This window comes from Saccopteryx leptura, chromosome 2, assembly GCF_036850995.1.
Source record: "Saccopteryx leptura isolate mSacLep1 chromosome 2, mSacLep1_pri_phased_curated, whole genome shotgun sequence".
Taxonomy (NCBI): Eukaryota; Metazoa; Chordata; class Mammalia; order Chiroptera; family Emballonuridae; genus Saccopteryx; species Saccopteryx leptura.
The window spans coordinates 332,148,332-332,168,608 of NC_089504.1; the positions used below are offsets into that span (position 1 = coordinate 332,148,332).

Consider the following 20,277-nt stretch of genomic DNA (forward strand, 5'->3'; position numbering starts at 1 on the left):
GACATAAATATTGGCCATAATGAAAAATGAATTGAAATTGGTAACATGAAGATATGTAACACTTAGAGAAAAGACTTAATTAACTATTGACATAAACTTCTGTCTCAGTACTTCTGTCCCACCTTTTTAAATTTTCTTTCCTAATCTGTCATATATATGAAAGAATATGTATTATATTTTTATTTTGTAACATTATTTGAAGAAATTAACCTTTATTTCAAGTTTATATCTACTGTATCAATTTATATATATTAACAATTTACATACAATAAAATCGATTTTTCAATTAACAGTAATCACGCCTTAGATAAACCTCATTGGCTAAGATACTGCCATTGTGCAAAGCTGGCTTTTTTTTTTTTAAACAGAATCTTGAAGAGCAGAGTTTTTAATTTTAATGAACTATAGTTTTTAAAATTTCTCTTTATGATTAGTGCCTTTTCTAAGAAATCTTTTCTTTTGTCTTCTTAACTATAGCCTTTTTAATTTTTTCCACTGGTGTTTTTAGGACTAACAATTTGCATTCTTAACTTTTCCAAATATATTTAGGGTCAGTATTGTATATTTTACACTTTCCACCTTATGCTTCCTGTTTGCTGCTTCACACTGCAAATGTAATAATCTTAAAACAGTATCATTCCATTTATCCATTCTTTTTTGTGCCATTGTCTTACCTTTTACTTTTTTTTTGTGACAGAGAGAGAGACAAAGAGAGGGACAGATAGGGTCAGACAGGAAGGGAGAGAGATGAGAAGCATCAATTTTTTGTTGCAGATCCTTAGTTTCCTTAGTTGTTCATTGATTGCTTTCTCATATGTGCCTTGACTGGGGGTGCTACAGCAGAGTGACCCTTAGCTCAAGCCAGCGACCATGGGCTCAAGCCAGTGACCTTTGGGCTCAAGCCAGCAACCATGGGGTCATGTCTATGAACCCACTCTCAAGCCACCGACCCCGTGCTCAAGCTGGTGAGCCCATGCTCTCAAGCCAGCGACCTTGGGGTTTTGAACCTGGGTCCTCTGTATCCTAGCCTGATGCTCTATCCACTGCGCCACCACCTGGTCAGGATAGGATCCTTTTATGTTTTATATGTTATAAACCCTAATATATCATGTTATTATTTCCATTTAACAGTTTAAGTCAGTGGTAGTCAACCTGGACCCTACCGCCCACTAGTGGGCGTTCCAGCTTTCATGATGGGCAGTAGCAGAGCAACCAAAGTATAAATAAAAAGATAGATTTAACTATAGTAAGTTTTATAAAGATTTATTCTGCCAAACTTAGCGAAAATCCGACGTAAAGTACTTGGTAAGTAATTATTATCATATGCTTTAACTTGCTGTAACTCTGCTTTATAAATTTTATAAAGTAAAGTTACTTCCCTACTTTATAAATCACCATTACTGTGGAACCGGTGGGCGGTTAGAAAATCTTACTAACAGAGATACAAAAGTGGGCGGTAGGTATGAAAAGGTTAACTACCCCTGGTTTAAGTAAATTATGAACAGAAAAAAAACATATACTTTTATATTTATCCAGTTTTCTTACTGATGCTCTTCATTCTCTTCAGTAGATCCAAGTTTCCATCTGGTATTGTTTCTTTTGAGCTTATAGGACATAAGCAGGTTGGCAGTTAACAAATTCCCATAGCCTTTGTTTATCTAAAAATGTCTCTATTTTTATTTTTGGTTTTAAAGGATTTTTTTTTAACTTATTAAAGAATTCTGTATTGAAGTGTTTTTTCTTTCAGATTGAGATGTGGTTCTGTTGTTACCTAGCACCCACTGTTTTCTCATGAGAAATCAATTTTCTTATGTCTCTGTGTAATGTATCATTTTGTGGGAGTTGCTTTGAATATTCTTTTTCTGTTGTTGGAGGGATTGGTTTTTCATTTTAAAAAAGACACTTGTCAATTTTCAGTATCAAAATGGTTTTGCTATTGGTTTCTCTTTTTCCCATTCAGTTTCCAAAGAGAACACACCTAAGGAGAGTACATTTTAAGCCAATAAGCTGCAGGATGTGCACCTAACAGTTCACAGCAGCCTCAACAAAACAGGGCAGAGGGTTATTGGGTAGGGAAAGAAACTTTTAAAGATTAGCACACTGCAAGCCCAGCTGTAGTGAGCTCTCACAGCCAGATGAGGTGGCCGGTGCACCCCATCCCCAAAGTAGCAAAGTTTCAAAATAACACAAAATTTAAGAACAGTTTTGTGTATAAATTATTCAAGATTTCTCCAGTACTGATACAAAGCACAATGAGGTGGCACTTTTAGAAATAGCTTCAGAGCCAGAAAAGGGCACTGAGTTTCATTTGCCTAAATCAATAGCAAAAACATAATTTTCTTCTTTTGAAGGAAGCAAAGGAGCAAATAAGTGGTTACTTCAACATAAGGGGCATATGATCCACTTTGTGATTCATTGGGAATGGGATAGAGATGAGACAAGGATTTGGTGTCAAATAGAGGTCTCAGCATTTTAATTTGGTCACTTCTGATAAAAATAAATTAAATTGCCCAAAGATATCTTAAAGCTGAAACCGGAACATCACTTTTTTTTTTTTTTTACTAACTTTTTCTGGAATCACCTTTCTGGTTTGGCTGGTATTCTGCACAAAGCAATGATTCCCTGTAGTGGGGTCTTTCCCTGGGCTGTGTTTGGCTCAGTAAGGCAGGCCCATATCTCTTTCTCTCCTCTATGGAGAAAGTAATGTGGAATAAGCTGAAAAATTACCTTTTAAAAGTGGGAAAAGGATTAGACTGCAGATTGAGAACTGGAATTATCTGGAATGTCTTAAAAATGGTTGCTACATCAACAACAAAAAAAGATAATTACAAAATATATACCTTGGCCCTGGCTGGCGGCTCAGTGGATGGAGCGACGGCCTGGCCTGGCTTATGGATGTACCAGATTCGATATCCGGTCAGGGCACACAAGAGAAGTGAGCATTTGCTTCTCCCACCTCCTTCTTTCTCTTTTCCCCTTCCACAGCCCGTGGCTCAGTTAATTTGAGCATGGCCCTGGCTCTGAGGATGGCTTGATTGGTCTGAGTGCATCAGCCTCAAGTGCTAAAAATAGCTCAGTTTATTCAAGCATTTGGCCCCAGATGGGGTTGGCAGGTGGATCCCGGTCGGGGCGCATGCGGGAGTCTGCCTCACTATTTCCCCTCCTCTCATCTAAAAAAAAAAAAAAATGTGTACATTAGTACATGCTTTGTTGTTTTTTGTTTGTTTTGCGAAAGTGAGAGAGAGGGAGACAGACAGACAAGAAGGGAGAGAGATGAGAAGCATCAGTTCATAGTTGCAGTGTCTTCGTTGTTCATTGATTGCTTTCTCATATGTGCCTTGACTGAGGGGCTCCAGCTGAGCCAGTGACCTTGGGCTTCAAGCAGCCATGGGATTCAGCCGATTCACATCAGTTCAACAGAACCGATACCTAATTTTTTGAGTTTGGAGAACCAGTTGTTAAAATGGCACTTGTAATGAGGATTCTCTCTAAGATGGGCACCTGGATAGCTAACCAATGAGGAAACCACAAAATTACATTCCTTATTCTTTTTTAATGTTCAGCTGTGCAACAGCATATTCTAAGCACCCATAGTAATGTTTATTCTGTCCATAGGTGAAAAAAATTACAAGTGAGAACACCAGTCAAGAAGCAATATGGAGCCTGACCTGTGGTGGCACAGTAGATAAAGCGTTGACCTGGAATGCTGAGGTCACCGGTTCAAAACCCTGGGCTTGCCTGGTCAAGGCACATATGGGAGTGGATGCTTCCTGCTCCTCCCCCTTTTCTCTCTCTCTCTCTCTCCCTCCCTCCCTCTCTTTCTCTCTTCTCCCTAATATGAATAAAAAATAAAAAAAGAAGCAATATCTTAAATAACAGTTTTATTGGTTTTTGTCAGGTATTATTATTTTTTCATTAATATTTTAAAACTCTTATAAGCTCGTTTTGTGTACCTCTTATTGTTCTTACTTAAGTCTTAGATGTATGAAATAATAAACTACTTTTTGGTATATCTTTTTTTTTCTTTTTTCTTTTTTAATTTTTTAACTTTTATTTATTCATTTTTAAAGAGGAGAGGGAGAGACAGAGAGAGAGAGAGAGAGAGGAGAGACAGAGAGAGAAGGGGGGAGAAGCTGGAAGCATCAACTCCCATATGTGCCCTGACCAGGCAAGCCCAGGGCTTCAAACCGGCAACCTCAGCATTTCCAAGTCGATGCCCCATCTACTGTGCCACCACAGGTCAGGTGTATATCATTTTTTATATACTTTAAATGGTCATTAGGGCAGAGATCTGGTTGCTAAATTATTTGAATCAAGCCAGCAACCCCACGCTCAAGCTGGTGAGCCCACACTCAAGCCAGATGAGCCCGTGTTCAAGCCAGCAACCTTGGGGTTTTACCTGATCAGGCCATCAGTACATGCTTTTAAAGACACTTTGCATTGTGCTCATCTTCCCTTAAATGTTGTTCTCAAAGGTGCTCAACCTTAGCCCAGCCAGAATCTATGGGGGGAGGCAGAGACAGTTTGACAAAAAAGATGAGCGAGGGCTGGGAGGCTGTGAAAGGAGAAAGCAGCTTTTCAGTTAAAGATCAGCCCTCAGTTTAAAGGTCAGCTTGAGGCAGACTGGCCTCAGGCAGAGTCAGGGTCAGAGGGAGGAGCAGCAGCAGGGCGGAACTGGGTTGCTCTACATCTCATTCAGGTCAAGCAGAATCTGGTCCAGCATCCTTTGTGTACAGAGGTGTTCCTCTTTGGTGCATTTCAGTTTATCTTCCAAACCACCGATTGTATTTTCCAGCTTGGCTGTTGGTCTCAGCAAACTCAGCTCGAGTCTCTGCCTCTTTGAGTTTATCAGTAAGAATCTTTATCTCTTCCTCATATTTGTCTTCTTTTTGAGAGTACTTTTCTTCAGCAGCATTCAGACACTTCCGGTTCTGGTCCATCAGTCTGATCTGTTCATCCATCTCTTGGCAATGGGACTCTGCCAGCTCAGCTCACTATCTATGTGTGTTCCAAGTCTCTCAGTAATCACCAGCTTACAAGCTACCCCTTCATACTTCCTGTCTACAGTCTGCTTTCTTTCTTTGAGTTGAATTTCCTAGAGTTTCATCTTTTCTTCATCTTTTAAAGCTTAGTTTTCAACAACCTTCATTACTTCTCTTGCTCTCATCAGCATCTTTCTCAGCTTCCTCCAGTTGTTACAGGGCAATGGAGAGGCGCTCCTGGAGCACAGACCAGCTCCTCTCCAATGAGCTGGCTCCTACAATTCAAGGAGGCCAACTCAGCCTCAGCTTGTTCCTAGACCTGCCTTTCTCCTTCCACTTCCTGCTGGAGGCGCTCAGCCCTCTCTGCATAATCTCGGCCTGCTGCTGCAGAATTTGGATCTTGTGTTTCACTGCCTCGAAGGTGGTGATCCTGGCCATGGTGCCCACCTAACACCTCTTCACTTTCGCTTTTCTGCCTCCTCCTCTTAGTGCTGCAGCCGCTTCTCCTTGAATATTTTCTTTTTATCTTTAGTGTTCAAAAGTTTGATTGGTACATGCATAGGTGTAGATCTTTATACATTTATCTTGCTTGATGTTCACTGATCCTCTTGGGTTTGTATGTTGATGTTTTTCATTAAATTTGGGATGTCTTTCAGACTTGATTCTTTTTTCTGCCTCAGTTACCCTCTCTTTTCTTTCTGGAATACCGATGATGAGTATGTTAGACAATTTGGTAGTCCTACAGATTCGTGAGACTTTGTTTATCTTGTGTTTTTCTCTCTATTCTCTGATAACTTAGTTTCTATTGACCTATCTTCAACTTAAACTTTTTATTTCATTATTTTACTTTTCAGTTCAAGAATTTCTTCTTGGTTCTTTCTTATAATTTCCTTTTCTCCGCTTACATTTCCTATTTGTTTGTTCATTCACATCTTACTTTCCTTTAAGTTTTTTGAACATCTTTCCCACTAATATTTCGGATATATTTATAATAGCTGCTTTAATGTCTTTGCCTGCCAGTTCTAACATCTGAGGCATCTCACATTTGATGTCTACTGAATATGGATAGCATTATCCTGTTTCTTTGTGTCTAGTGTTTTTTTTGAGAATTTTTATAAGCGTTTATTTGAGCCAAACTTACACATATGCCATGGAGCAAGCTCTCAAATGCTCTCTAGTGGTTTTAAACAAAAAATCACTAGAGATTGTAGGTAATTTGTTAGATTCTGGAGCTTGTTACCTTCCTCTAAGAAGAGAGAGAGAGTGTTTTCATGTTAACAAGCAGTTAAATTACTGCTTGATCATCTTTAACTTGGGTAGGCTTAGTTTTTACACATTATTAATGTAGCTGTGTAGAAACTTAGGATGTTTCTCTTCCCACTCCTCCCCTCTCCTTTCTCTCTCTCTCTCCTCTCTCTAAAATCAATAAATAAAATCTTTAAAAACAAAAGTCTGGCCTCTGGTGGTGCAGTGGATAAAGTGTGGACCTGGAATGCTGAGGTCATCAGTTTGAAACCCCTTGTATGGTCAAGGCACATACAAGAAGCAACTACTGCAAGTTGATTCTTCCTGCTCCTCCCTTCTTCCCTTCCCCTTATGCGCGCACGCTCTCTCTCTCTTTCTCCTCTTTCTAAAATCAATAAATAGCCTGACCTGGTGGTGGTGCAGTAGATAATCAGTCTAGGATGCTGAGGACCCAGGTTCGAAACCCTGAAGTCGCCAGTTTGAGCATGGGCTCATCACTTGAGTGCGGGGTCACCGGCTTGAGCGTGGGATCATAGACATGATCCCATGGTTGCTGACTTGAGTTCCAAAGGTCGCTGGCTTGAGCAAGGGGTCACTCGCTGTGCTGGAGCCCCTGGTCAAGGCACATATGAGAAAGCAATCAATGAGCAACTAAGGTGCCACAACGAAGAATTGATGCTTCTCATCTCCCTTCCTTTCTGTCTGTCTGTCTGTCTCTCTCTCTCACACACACACATACTAAAAATAAATACAATAGGCCTGACCTGTGGTGGCGCAGTGGGTAAAAGCATCGACCTGGAATGCTGAGGTCGCCGGTTTGAAACCCCAGGCTTGCCTGGTCAAGGCACATATGGGAGTTGATGCTTCCTGCTCCTCCCTCTGTTCTATTTCTTTCCTCTCTCTGTCGCTTTCTCTCTGTGTGTCTCCTCTCTCTAAAAAATGAATAAAATGTAAAAAAAAAAAATTGTAAAAATAAATAAAATCAATAATAAAATCTCTAAAAAAAACAAGGAAAGAAACTTAAGATTTTTCTCAAGCTCATTAACTTAAAGTGGTAGTCAACCTCCAAGCCCTGAGTCCTCTGAAGATTTTTGTTTTAGGCTGAGTTTTAGGTTCTACTAATGGAAATTTAGATTAGCTCTATTCTAGGGTGTGGTCTCTCTGAAATCTCAGATTTTAACTCAGAAGTGTTAAAATGTGTTCACTCTGGCAGGTTGGATTCCACCTCCTCCAACCTTAGGCAGTGTTCTTTCCCCAGCACTGCCAGCCGGCTGATATTCTCTGGGTTGTACTCTCAGCCCTGTAGCAGCTGCTGTCTTGGTAAGCCTTTGGTGGTTTTGGTCTGCATATGTACCATAATTTTCTTGGGATTCAACTTTCTGTGTCATGGTTGGAAAATTATTCCCAAGCAGAGGACTGTGATCAGTCATTTTATTTCTTCTGTCAGGGATCACAGTCTTGCATTGCCTGTTGTCTACTGCCTAAAACAATTGCCTCATGTATTTTATAGCTGTTTATGGTGGGAGGACTAGTCCAACACCAGTTACTCCATCATGGTCAGAAACAAGGAGGACTGTCTTTGCTTTGTGTACAAAAGTAATTCACATTCTTTGCAATAATATTATTTATTTATTTATTTTACAGGGACAGAGAGAGTCAGAGAGAGGGATAGATAGGGACAGACAGGAATGGAGAGAGATGAGAAGCATCAATCATCAGTTTTTCGTTGCGACACCTTAGTTGTTCATTGATTGCTTTCTCATATGTGCCTTGACTTCAGGCCTTCAGCAGACCGAGTAACCCCTTACTGCAGCCAGCGACCTTGGGTCCAAGCTGGTGAGCTTTTTGCTCAAGCCAGATGAGTCCGCGCTCAAGCTGGCGACCTCGGGTTCTCGAACCTGGGTCCTCCGCTTCCCAGTCCGATGCTCTATCCACTGCGCCACCGCCTGGTCAGGCAATATTAAAATAATAAAAAACTATAGAAAATAAGAGTACAAGTCCCTCCCTTCCAAAGGTGATTACTGTTAACAGTTTGGTAACCATCCTTGCAGACATACATACACAAGAGTATTGATTTTTCTAATAAAAATGCATGCTATCTACACATTACTTTTTTTTTTTTTTGTATTTTTCTAAAGCTAGAAACGGGGAGAGACAGTCAGACAGACTCCCGCATGTGCCCTACCGGGATCCACCCAGCACACCCACCAAGGGGCGACGCTCTGCCCACCAGGAGGCGATGCTCTGCCCCTCCGGGGCGTCGCTCTGTCACAACCAGAGCCACTCTAGCGCCTGAGGCAGAGGCCAAGGAGCCATCCCCAGCGCCCAGGCCTTCTTTGCTCCAATGGAGCCTTGGCTGCGGGAGGGGAAGAGAGAGACAGAGAGGAAGGAGAGGAAGGAGGGGTGGAGAAGCAGATGGGCGCTTCTCCTGTGTGCCCTGGCCTGGAATCGAACCCGGGACCCCTGCACGCCAGGCCGACACTCTACCACTGAGCCAACCAGCCAGGGCCTATTTTTTAAAGATTTTATTTATTCATTATAGAGGGGGGGGGGAGGAGCAGGAAGCATCAACTCCCATATGTGCCTTGGCCAGGCAAGCCCAGGGTTTTGAACCGGCAACCTCAGCGTTTCCAGATTGACGCTTTATCCACTACACCACCACAGGTCAGGCTACACATTACATTTTGTTTGTTTGATATACCTTGGAACAGTTTCTAAATCAGTGCATATAAATCTACACTATTTCTTTTCTTTATTTTTAACTTTTTTTTTAGATTTATTGATTTTTGGAGGGAGGAAGAGAGAAAGAGAGGGAGAGTGAGAAAGAGCAGGGAGAAGCAGGAAGCCTCTACTCGCAGTAGTTGCTTCCTGTATGTACCTTGACCAGGCAAGCCCAGGGATTCGAACTGGCAAGCCCAGGGATTCGAACCAGCAACCTCAGCATTCCAGATCAGTGCTTTATCCACTGCGCCACCACAGATCAGGCTACACTATTCTTTTTCAAGTTACATCATATTTTATTGTGTAGATAGAATTTTTCCATCTGTCTTTTAGGTGATACTTCGTCATGTCCGCCTTTTAGTATTACAAACAGTACTGAAATGAACTTCCTTGTTCCTACAAGTACTTATATCTTTGTATACTATAGGACTGTTTTTTTGTTTTTTTTTAATTTTTATTTATTTATTTATTTTTACAGGGACAGAGAGAGAGTCAGAGAGAGGGATAGATAGGGACAGACAGACAGGAACGGAGAGAGATGAGAAGCATCAATCATCAGTTTTTCGTTGGGACTCCTTAGTTGTTCATTGATTGCTTTCTCATATGTGCCTTGACCGTGGGCCTTCAGCAGACCGAGCAGTAACCCCTTGCTCGAGCCAGCGACCTTGGGTCCAAGCTGGTGAGCTTTTTTTTTTGGCTCAAGCCAGATGAGCCCGCGCTCAAGCTGGCAACCTCGGGGTCTCGAACCTGGGTTCTTCCACATCCCAGTCTGACGCTCTATTCACTGCGCCACCACCTGGTCAGGCTATAGGACTGTTTTTATAGAATGGATTCCTACTAGTGGAATTGCTTTGTCAAAAGATATTTATGTTTGCTATTTTGACAAAAACTGCCAACTGCCCTCCAAAAAAAACATACCAGTTTACACTCCTTTTAACAGTATGTGAATGTCTGGTTCTTCATACTCTCACTGTGTATTATCATCTCTATTTTCAATTTCTGCTAATTTTCTGAATTAAAAAAAATCTCATTTTAACCTATGTATGTTTACTAGTAGGATAAAGGATCTTTTTCTATATTTATTGTCTGATTATATTTCTTTCTCACTTGCATTTTGTTTTAAAGTGAGAAAAAGAGAGGGACAGACAGGAAGGGAGAGAGATGAGAAGCATTAATTCTTTTTTTTTTTTTTTTTTCATTTTTCTGAAGCTGGAAACAGGGAGAGACAGTCAGACAGACTCCCGCATGCGCCCGACCGGGATCCACCCGGCACGCCCACCATGGGGCGATGCTCTGCCCACCAGGGGGCGATGCTCTGCCCCTCCAGGGCGTCGCCATGTTGCGACCAGAGCCACTCTAGCGCCTGAGGCAGAGGCCACAGAGCCATCCCCAGCGCCCGGGCCATCTTTGCTCCAATGGAGCCTCAGCTGCGGGAGGGGAAGAGAGAGACAGAGAGGAAAGCGCGGCGGAGGGGTGGAGAAGCAAATGGGCGCTTCTCCTGTGTGCCCTGGCCGGGAATCGAACCCGGGTCCTCCGCACGCTAGGCCGACGCTCTACCGCTGGAGAAGCATTAATTCTTTGTTGTAGCACCTTAGTTCATTGATTCTTTTCTCTTATGTGTCTTTACCGGGGGCCTCCAACCAAGCCAGTGACCCCTTGCTCAAGTCAGCGACCATGTGGGATCATGTCTATGATCTCACACTCAAGCCAGCAACGCCATGCTCAAGCTGGTGAGCCCCACACTCAAGCCGGCAACTTTGGGATTTCTAACTGGATCCTCTGTGTCCCAGGATAACACTCTGTCCACTGTGCCACCAGCCAGGGCTTGTTATTTATTATTATTATTGACAGATATATTTTATTTTACATGTTGCAGAATTTTCTCCTGGTTTGTAGCTTGTTTTATAATCCTGTTTATATATTTTATAATGTACAACTTAAAATTTTTATAAAGCTTTTCTATATGATTTTTGGGTTTTCTTATTATGCTTTCCTCATCTTTGAACACACCTATTATTATTCTTGCTGATTGTTTAACTTGATTTCTCTAAAAAGAAAGGTTTGTTATTAACAAGAAATACTGTGATATTTTGGCTGTTAAAGTAGGGACTGCAAAAAAAAAAAAAAAAAAAAAGGAGGGACTGCCACTCTTAAGTATTCCAAGTATTCCAGAATTGTAATTGTTTGAAACAAAGGCTTATGGAGGTTTGATGATTTTGTGGACATTTTTTTGTGATATCATTATTGTCAGTGACAGGAAAAACTAATCTTTAGATGCCTAGGAGCAATCCAACTGTTTCTTAGCCACTAGTAAATTCAGAAATAACCAGATGAAATAATTGAAAGCCTCATTTGTAGTGAATGCTTATCTAGCAATAGATTTTTTTCCTCATGCAGATAGCCCCCTCTAAAGTGAAGAAGAGAAAAATGAGAAACTGTTCTTAATTCTAGAGTGCAGTGGAAAACGTGGTTTGCATATGTGCAGCAAAAGCTTTGGAAGGTTGGAATTGCACAATGAGTGTAGGTTGAGCAATTGCTTAACAAGGCATACACATTGGGGGGGGGGGGGTGCTGGTCTTTGCTCTTGTGCAATTAGGGAACTCCAGAGCTGCCTGAATAGGGGATTTCCTTTTATTTTTTACATGCCATTTTAAAAATTCACTTTTTTTCTCCTTTAAGGGAGGAGATTAATTAGCCAGACAGCCATATGTCCCCACCTCTGTGACTGTTATTAGAAATGAACCTGGGCTGGGTTCTACAGATGGTAAGAGGATGGCTGCTGATGGTTTAAGGATTTCTAGTTCAGCTTCTTCTTATAATTGCAAAATTCAGCTGGTTCTGAGTGTTAGAAATATGGGTTACTGATCAGCCAGCGTTCCTTGATTTCTTAGTACAGTACTAGAATTTTTCAGTCTTTGTCATGAGTTTTCTGAGGTTTTTGCCTGTTTTGCTTTTAATGGCAACTGACACCTCCTGATGAAGATCAGCTGCAGAACTTTACTAGAAAGTAAAGCCAAACTTTAAGCTGAAAGTATAGGAGCCAACCAGTTAGAGCCAGAGTTATACTGTATTTGTTTCTCTCTTGGCAAAAGAAAAGTTCTTGTTTTCTCCCTTCTTTCCTTTAGCCTGCTCAGTCATACTTATATTAGATGGTACTCAGTAAGCATGCTTCTGATTCTTTTCCCTTTACCTTTGTGCCGGGGGTCCTGGAATCTCTTCGCTGTCAACTTTGCTCTGTTCCAGAGGAACAGGAGAGGTAGTTGGGTCAGAGTGCCAAAAAGCAGAAGTTAAGTATGTGGATTTCATAGCCGCATGTATGAGTGTTTGTGGGGCAGGGAACTTCTAATGGAAAACATTTGTGTTGCATCGAAAACAGAATGAAGCCTGGTTACAGTCTGTCTGCTCTGTCTGTCAGTCTGTTCCCTACCAGCACTAGTCATTGTTCTCCTGGGAGTCTCAAGTGTATTGTGGTTTCTTCTGCTGTTGCTATCCCCTAATCATACCAGAGTTTCTGTGTCACGGGTGGCCCCATTCTCCTTTTGGAGTGAGACTGCAGTGGTGGTGAGTAATGGCTCTGAAGGCACTCAAGCCCACATACTGGCTTGGAGACCCTTTGAAGGATGAACCTGAGGAGAGGGAAGGGTCTCCAACACAGACCGTAGGAGAAGTATGCTTAGACACATACACTTTTTTAGCCCCTGCTTTTACTGCTAGAAAAGCATAAAACAGAAGAATGAAGACCAGAGGCAAAGGCTTACTGTTTGGGCTTGCCATTTCATTTGTAAATGCTCCTAAGGGATGCACCTGGATGCCCAAACTTGTCTCTGACAGGCTGATGTCAATCAGGTTGTGTGGCTGGATCCAGTTTGAGAAAGACAGAAGAGAAAGTGCTAATTTCCCTGGGGATAATGTCACTCCAAGAGGGACCTGTAACTTGAGCTGTTTCTTTTTTCTTCTCCAGACCCCCTGAAATTCACATTTGTTCATCATTTTAAAAAAAAGAAAGAAAACAATAAAAAAGCAACAGCTCAGAGTTTTCTGGGTCCCCAAGAAGGCACTTCACCAATGTGGTTTTCACATTTTCAGGTTTTTGGCTGGTGAGTAAGATTGAGCAGAAATGCTCCTTCCCCTGATAACAATACATTCAGATGCAGGATCAGGAGCGTGTGGATTAAAACCAGACGGTGGATGATTAATATTTTTGCTTATAGAGGTAGACATGGCAGCTTCCTCCATTTAAATGAAAAAGCCCTTTCTCTCCATTTGTATGTGTGCATATGCTTACATGCCTGTGCTCTTCGAAGGTGGGAGCTAATTGTTTCTAGCTTATAGTTTCCAAGTACCATTTCCTTCCCTCTCACTTGAAGCACCCAAGAAGTACTAGGAAGATTAAGCTGTGAAGCAGAGGTATGAAGATAAGCCACTAAAATGAGAGTGAGAATGAATATGTTCTCTTTTTCAAGCTAACTGCTTTCTCAGGTCTCCAGGTACTGCTGTTACACACATCTTTATTCACTCAACTGTCTTGCTCCCTATGTCCTGTGACCTCATTATAAGAGAGGGGTATAATTTTTCTTTCAAAATATTACATCTTTGGAGATGCTCATTCCCATCATTTCATTATTAGAAAATAATGATATTAAAAGAAATTTTATTTTACAGGTATACTTTCTTTTTTTGACCTTACTCACTGACAATATGACAGAGCTTTCTGGGAGAATACTTTTAATTAAAGGTCAGCAGGTGTTTACTATTTTTAAAAATATGTTTCCAGACTTATTTTTATTGGGTTCTATGCATATTAACCCATTCAGGCCAGGAGGACTTCAGTTAGCCTAGGCCTCTGGTTTCCCTCATGATTTTTAAACTTGCGCTTTATAAAAACGTAGACCTCTGCCTAAATGAAACAGAAACTGGGAGAAAGAAAACCAAGCTGGGAATTGGTATCTACTTATCTAGATGAAGAAGGTTGTACTGTCTCTGCAATAATGAAAAGTTTGGGAGACTTTGGGTGTAAAGGTCCTTTTATTCCAGAAGAAATCTGGGTCTGTTTTAATGTTGCTTCCAGTTTCAGAGAGAAAGTGGCCTCTGCGTCAGCCCTGTCACACTAGCTGTATGCATTCCAGGTATCCACAGTCACAGAACAGAGTCATGTTGCTTCAGTGCATCTCCTTCCCTAGAGATCAAGGTTTGTTTACATACATTAAAAATATGTATGTAATATCACCACAATTAAGATAGAGTGTTGGCGCAGTGGATAGAGAATCAGCCTGGGATGCTGAGGAACCAGGTTTGAAACCCCAAGGTCGCTGGCTGGAACATGGACTTATCCAGCTTGAGCTCAGGGTCACCAGCTTGAACATGGGATCATAGGCATGACCCTGTGGTCACTGGCTTGAGCCAAAAGGTCACTGGCTTGGCTGGAGCCCACTGGTCAAGGCATGTATGAGAAAGCAATCAATGAACATCTAAGGTGTTGCAACTATGAGTTGATGCTTCTCATCTCCCTTCCTGTCTGTCTGTCTGTCTGTCTCTCTCTTATTCTCTTGCTTAAAAAGAAAAAATGTATTTAGAGCATTTCTTTCACCCACAAATTCCCTCATGCAACCAACCCTTTCCTCTAATCCCAGTCTCTGGCAACCTCTGATCTGTTTTTTTTCCCTATGACTTTGCCTTTTCCAGAATGTCATATAAATAAAACCATATAGTAATTAGCTTTTTCTGGCTTCATTCAAATAGCATAAAACATTTGAGACCCATACGGTAATTATTTTTTGTTGCATTGTAGTATTCCATTGTACGGATATACCACAATTTGTTTATCCATTCACTAGTTGATGAATGTTTGGGTTGTTTACAGTTTGAGGTGATTATGTATAGAACTACTATAGACATCCTGTGTATGTTTTTATGTGAACTTTTTATTTCTCTTGTGTAAATCCCTAGGAATGAATGGGCGTGTCATTTGATATGTTGTGTTTAACTTTGTTAGAAACTGCCAAATTGTTTTCCAAAGTGGCTATACCTACCATTTTACATTCCCACCAGCAATGTATGAGAATTTCAGCCAGCACTTAGTACTGCAGTTTTGTTTGATTTTTAAAAATCATTATAATAGGTATCTCATTGCAGTTTTAATTTGCATTTCTCTCATGGCTAAGAGGGTGAGCGTCTTTTCATGTGTTTATTTGCCATTGTATATCTTTGGTGAAGTGTCTTCAGATCTTTTGCCTGTTTTTATATTGGATTGTTTTGATTTCTTACTGACTTTTGAGGGTCCTTTATATATTCTGGATGCAAGTCCTTTGTCAGATACATGGGTATTGCAAATATTTTCTCTCAGTCTGTGGCACGTCTTTTCACTTCAGAGACTAAGTTTTGACTGATTAAATGTTGAGAGCTAGAGGATTCAGGCTCTTTGGGTAGAGGAAAGTAAGGAAATTGAGACCTTAGTCAGCAGAAAGATGTGAGGACCACCCCTTTTGAAGCTGTTTATTTAAAATAAAAGAGGAGGGGAAGGGTGGGCCAAGATTGACTTATGGAGACAGATGGCTGAAGCTTTTTTAAATTCCTCTCTCTCCTGTCCCCACCTGTGATGAGGATTCTGGGCTCTTGCCTTTAACTGGGGTTCTTCAGTTTCTGCCATCACACCAGACTCATCGAGGCCTCTCCAGCTCTGCAAACGCCAGGGAAATACAGGAGAGGGCAGGCCAGCTTCTTGACCAGAGTGTACTCCAGACTGAAGTCGTTTTTGATAAGTAATCATTCCCAAGCCCCACAGTGATAGCCTCCAAGTTGTCACCCACTTTGAAGAGTTTCTTTCATCTCCAGCTGGACTCTTTTCTAAACAAGCATCAGCAGAACTAGTCAAGGACTGCCACACTAGATTCTGCCATGAGAAGCAAATTGGCAGCAACAGGCAGCCCCCTGAGGCAATGGAATTCAGTTCTCAGAACATACATTAAATGTGGGTGAGATATTTATTTATCATGGGACTCTTTCATGTTGCTTGGAATTCTTTCCATAGGACAGCCCACTTAGGTACAGGAAAGAAAATATGTTCTGTCTCATTGGACAAAAGTCAGGAAAGATAATATGTGCAACCTTGTCACTTTTTAATTGCTGACACTCTTAACGTATTTATCTTAAACAGCATTTGCCACTGGCTAGACACTTGCAGAGTTGTTGTTGTTTTTTCCAGCACATCACATGGATCACCAAACATTGCATGTGATGGTCAGAGGAGACCTGCTTTAGTCTTAGAGGTCTGTCCATTTCTCCAGGATATAATGCAGTCTGGGCAAGGCTCTCTGACTTCTGACCCCAGTAGGAGTGATGTGTACAGAGAAGAATTTCTGACTCTTTACTAATCTCAATTATTTAATGCCTTTTTGTAAACAAAGCATCTTTTAGGCCAGCTTAAATTTTTTTCTTGTCCATATAGGTACAAAATTCTCACTTTACTAAGGACAAATAAATGCAATTAAGATAAAACTGTAATGTGGAATAATAGTTCAGGCTTTAAAAACAAAGGGAGCGGTTAAAAACAAGTTCTGCAATAAATCTGCAAGTGTGAAATCTAAGGGAAATGATCCCATCTGGAAAACTCTACCAGTGGTGCCACGGCTGGTTTGTGGAGCAGTGAGGATCGTGGAGTAAAAAAAGACCCTGCAGTCTTGAAAGATGACAGGCTCCTTAATTGATGTCCATTTCAGCTGGTGCTGTGCCAGCTTATGTTGGCCCCAGTCCAGCGTTCCTGTAATTTGGGAGCCAGGTGTGAAGCATTTTTGTTCCATCTTGTTCCCCAGCATCTACAGAAGCCTCACGCATCTCACTTGAGGCAGCAGTACTCTGTAGGAAACAGATGTACAGGTATAGGTGGAAGGAAGTGTCACAGCTGGGTTATAGATATTTTTTAAAGATCTTCCCCCACAGTCATGAGATCTGGGCCTGAGAGATGGAGAAAGAATACTTCATCACCTAACATAAGGCTTAACTTTACCAAGAAGCTCCCTAATTACTCTGATACTCATTTGTGATTTTTTAAAAAACATATTTTACTACTTTAGAGTTATACTTCATATAGGCAGAGACCTTTAGTGGTTTGCCTTCTGTCTGACTCTGGGAACAAAAAGTGCAATATAAAGAATATTTCAAGATGGTCATCAAAGTTGAGTCTGATCACTTCCATAGCATTGATAAGAGTCAAGGGAATATAACCCTTTGGGAAATTAGATACCTCTGACTAGATCAGGGCATAACTGGGTTCTTTGGGGGATCTTGATAGACACAGTTGAAGGACACTAACATCATCTGTCCAATGCATTGATAGTAAGTCTTTAATGCCCAAGAGTCTGGATGTATTTGGCCCAGGAAGACATTCTTCCCAGAGTCCAACCTGTATTCTTTCTAGCCCTCAGGCTAAACTTGACCACCAAAGAACAAGCAGTTCTGCCTTTCAGGATTACAAAACATGAGCAGGATCCTCCCTGTGGGAACATTAAAGTCCTGGAGACATAGAATTTACATGTTGGAATTGGTGCTTTGCCACTGGCTTACATTTTGACAGAAGGCAAGTTTTAGACTTCTAGAACTAAGAATCAGCTCTGTTTCCTGAAGGGCCCAACCCATAAGCACACAACTGAAGGAATGCTTTGTTGTTCCTTCCTTTAACTTAGAATCTCATGCAGACAGAGCCGAGGATAGTTTTTGGCCTTGAGAATCAGACCATGAAGTCAATGAGTAATTTACAAGCCTGCCTAGGTTGCTTTTTGCTCCAAATGTGCCAGGGTCACAGGGCAGCGTTTGGTTCACTGTAAGTTTTTTTTCTTTGGTTTTGTTTTGTTTTGTTGATTGCTTCTAGAGAGACAGAGAGAAAAGGGGGCAGAGGGAGGCATTCATTTGTTGTTCCACTTAGTAATGCATTCATTGCTTGCCTCCTGTATGTGTCCTAAGGATCAAACTACTACCGTGGCATTTTGTGATGATCCTCCAGGCGACTGAGCTAACCAACCAGGGCTTGATAGTTTTAAACTGTTCTTTCTTATGTTATCAATACCAGAAGCTACCAGACATTTCAAGAGGGTGAGGAGTGAGGAAGGGTCCTTTTCCTCTAATTGAAGTCTTATTCTTTAAAAGAGGTTCATTCTTTTTTTTTTTAATTATAATTGTTAAAATATACAAAATATATAAATTTTACAGTTTTAGGTGTACAGTTCTATACATTAAGTATATTCACATTGTTTTGCAGCCATCACCACTATCCATCTACAGGCCTTCTTCATCTTTCCCAGCTAAAACTCTGTACCCATAAAACATCAACTCCCTATTTCCTCCCTTCCCCACAGCCTCTGGCAACCACCATTTTACTTCTCTCTCTGAATTTGACTACTCTGGGAACCTCATCTAAGTGGAATAGTAAAATATTTGCCTTGTTGTGACTGACTTATTTTACTTAGCATAACATCTTAAAGGTTCATTCTGTTGTAGTACATGTCAAAATGTCCTTCCTATTTAAGGCAGAATAACTCCGTTGCATATATCCTACATTTGTTTATCCATTCATCCATGGATGGACACTGGGTCACTTCCACCTTCTGGCTATTGTGAATAATGCTGCTATGAACAAATGTCTGTCCAAGTCCACAGATTCACTTTTTAAGGATATATCCATAAATGAAATTGCTGGATCATGTGGTAATTCTGTGTTTATTTTTTTGAGGAATTTTCATACTCTTTGCACAATAGCTATACCATTTTACATTCCTATCTGCAGTGCACAAAGGGTTCCAATTTCTCAGTGTTTTCACCAATACTTGTTATTTCCTGTTTTTTTTTTTAAATAGCCATCCTACTGGATGCGATATCATAGTGGTTTTGATTTGCATTTCCCTGGTGACTAATAATGTTAAGCATCTTTTCATGTACTTATTTATTGTGTACATTTAAAAGACAATTTCTGCTTTTCCATTTAATTGGTCTTGAGATGCCTGATCATTAACTTTTTCTTTATGGGGCAAAGGAAGGCAAGGTGAAAGAAAAGAATGTGTCAGGCCTGACCTGTGGTGGCATAGTAGAGAAAGCGTCAACCTGGAACGCTTACATCGCTGGTTCGAAACCCTGGGCTTGCCTGGTTAAGGCACTTATGGGAGTTGATGATTCCTGCTCCTTCCCCCTTATCTCTCCTTTCTCTCTCCCTCCCTCCCTCTCTCTCTCTCTCTCTCTCTCTCTCTCTCCTTTCTAAAATAAATAAAATCTTGAAAAGTGTCAGATGTGCTCTGATCCTGACTCTGCTGTAGGTTAGTTATGCTGCCTTAGACAATTCATATAACCTCTTTGGGTTTCTGTCTCTTTTCCAATAAAACTAGGAAATCTAGCCTGATCAGGCAGTGGTGCAGTGGATAGAGTGTTGGACTGGGATGCGGAGGACCTGGGTTCAAAACCCCAAGGTCGCTAGCTTAAGCGTGGGTTCATCCGGCTTGAGCGTAGGGTCACTGGCTTGAGCGTGGGATCATAGACATGACCCTATCGTCACTGGCTTGAAGCCCAAGATTGTTGGCTTGAGCCCAAGATCGCTGAATTGAGCAAGGGGTCGCTCACTCTGCTGTATCCCCCCCCATTCAAGGCATATATGAGAAAGCAATCAGTGAACAAGGTGCCACAATGAATTGATGCTTCTCATCTCTCTCCCTTCCTGTCTGTCTGTCACTATCTGTCCCTCTCTCTGTCACAAAAACAAAATAAAAACTAGGAAACTTATAAATGCCCTATCTAACTCAGGGGGCTTTTGTGAAGATAAAAGGAGATCAGGTCTGTGAAACTACTTTGTAAAGCTTTTATATAGAAGTGGAGAAATATGTATTTAAATAGTTTGCCTATTTAAAAATTGGTTTATTTATATTTTCTTGTTGAGTTGTAGGAGTTCCTTCTATATTCTGGATGAATGCCCATTAACAAATATATAGGTAGTTTTCTCCGTTCTGTGAGTTGTCTTTTCACTATCTTGAAATTTTAATGAAATCCAGTTTGTCTTTTTGTTGTTATTATTTGTGCTACTCTGTTGCAGACATTTTTTACAGTAAAAACTTGGAAGTTTATATATAAAAAAAAACTTGGAAGTTTATGACCAAAAATACCATTATAAAGGAAGTTTCTCCTACCTGAGGTACATTAGAAAACTATCCAGGATGCAAGAAGGGATTGTTTGCCATGACAGTAATTATAAAATTGTATCAGATTGGTTATAAAAGAATCATGGAGCTGGGACGCCCTTCAGAAGACATAATTAGCCTTCTACCTAATTAAGAAATAGTCGATAAGTGTTCTTGTA

At 40.9% G+C, this 20,277-nt stretch overlaps 1 protein-coding gene and 2 pseudogenes across 7 annotated transcripts in view; 1 reads left to right on the top strand and 2 right to left on the bottom strand.

Annotated features, from left to right (window-relative positions):
• The window catches only part of SMG6 (SMG6 nonsense mediated mRNA decay factor), a 285,008-nt gene that overhangs the window by 162,700 nt on the left and 102,031 nt on the right, over positions 1–20,277 (top strand). The window lies entirely within an intron of this gene.
• LOC136396387 (U4 spliceosomal RNA) lies at positions 230–347 on the bottom strand (annotated as a pseudogene).
• Positions 4,682–5,420, bottom strand: LOC136393634 (tropomyosin alpha-3 chain pseudogene; annotated as a pseudogene).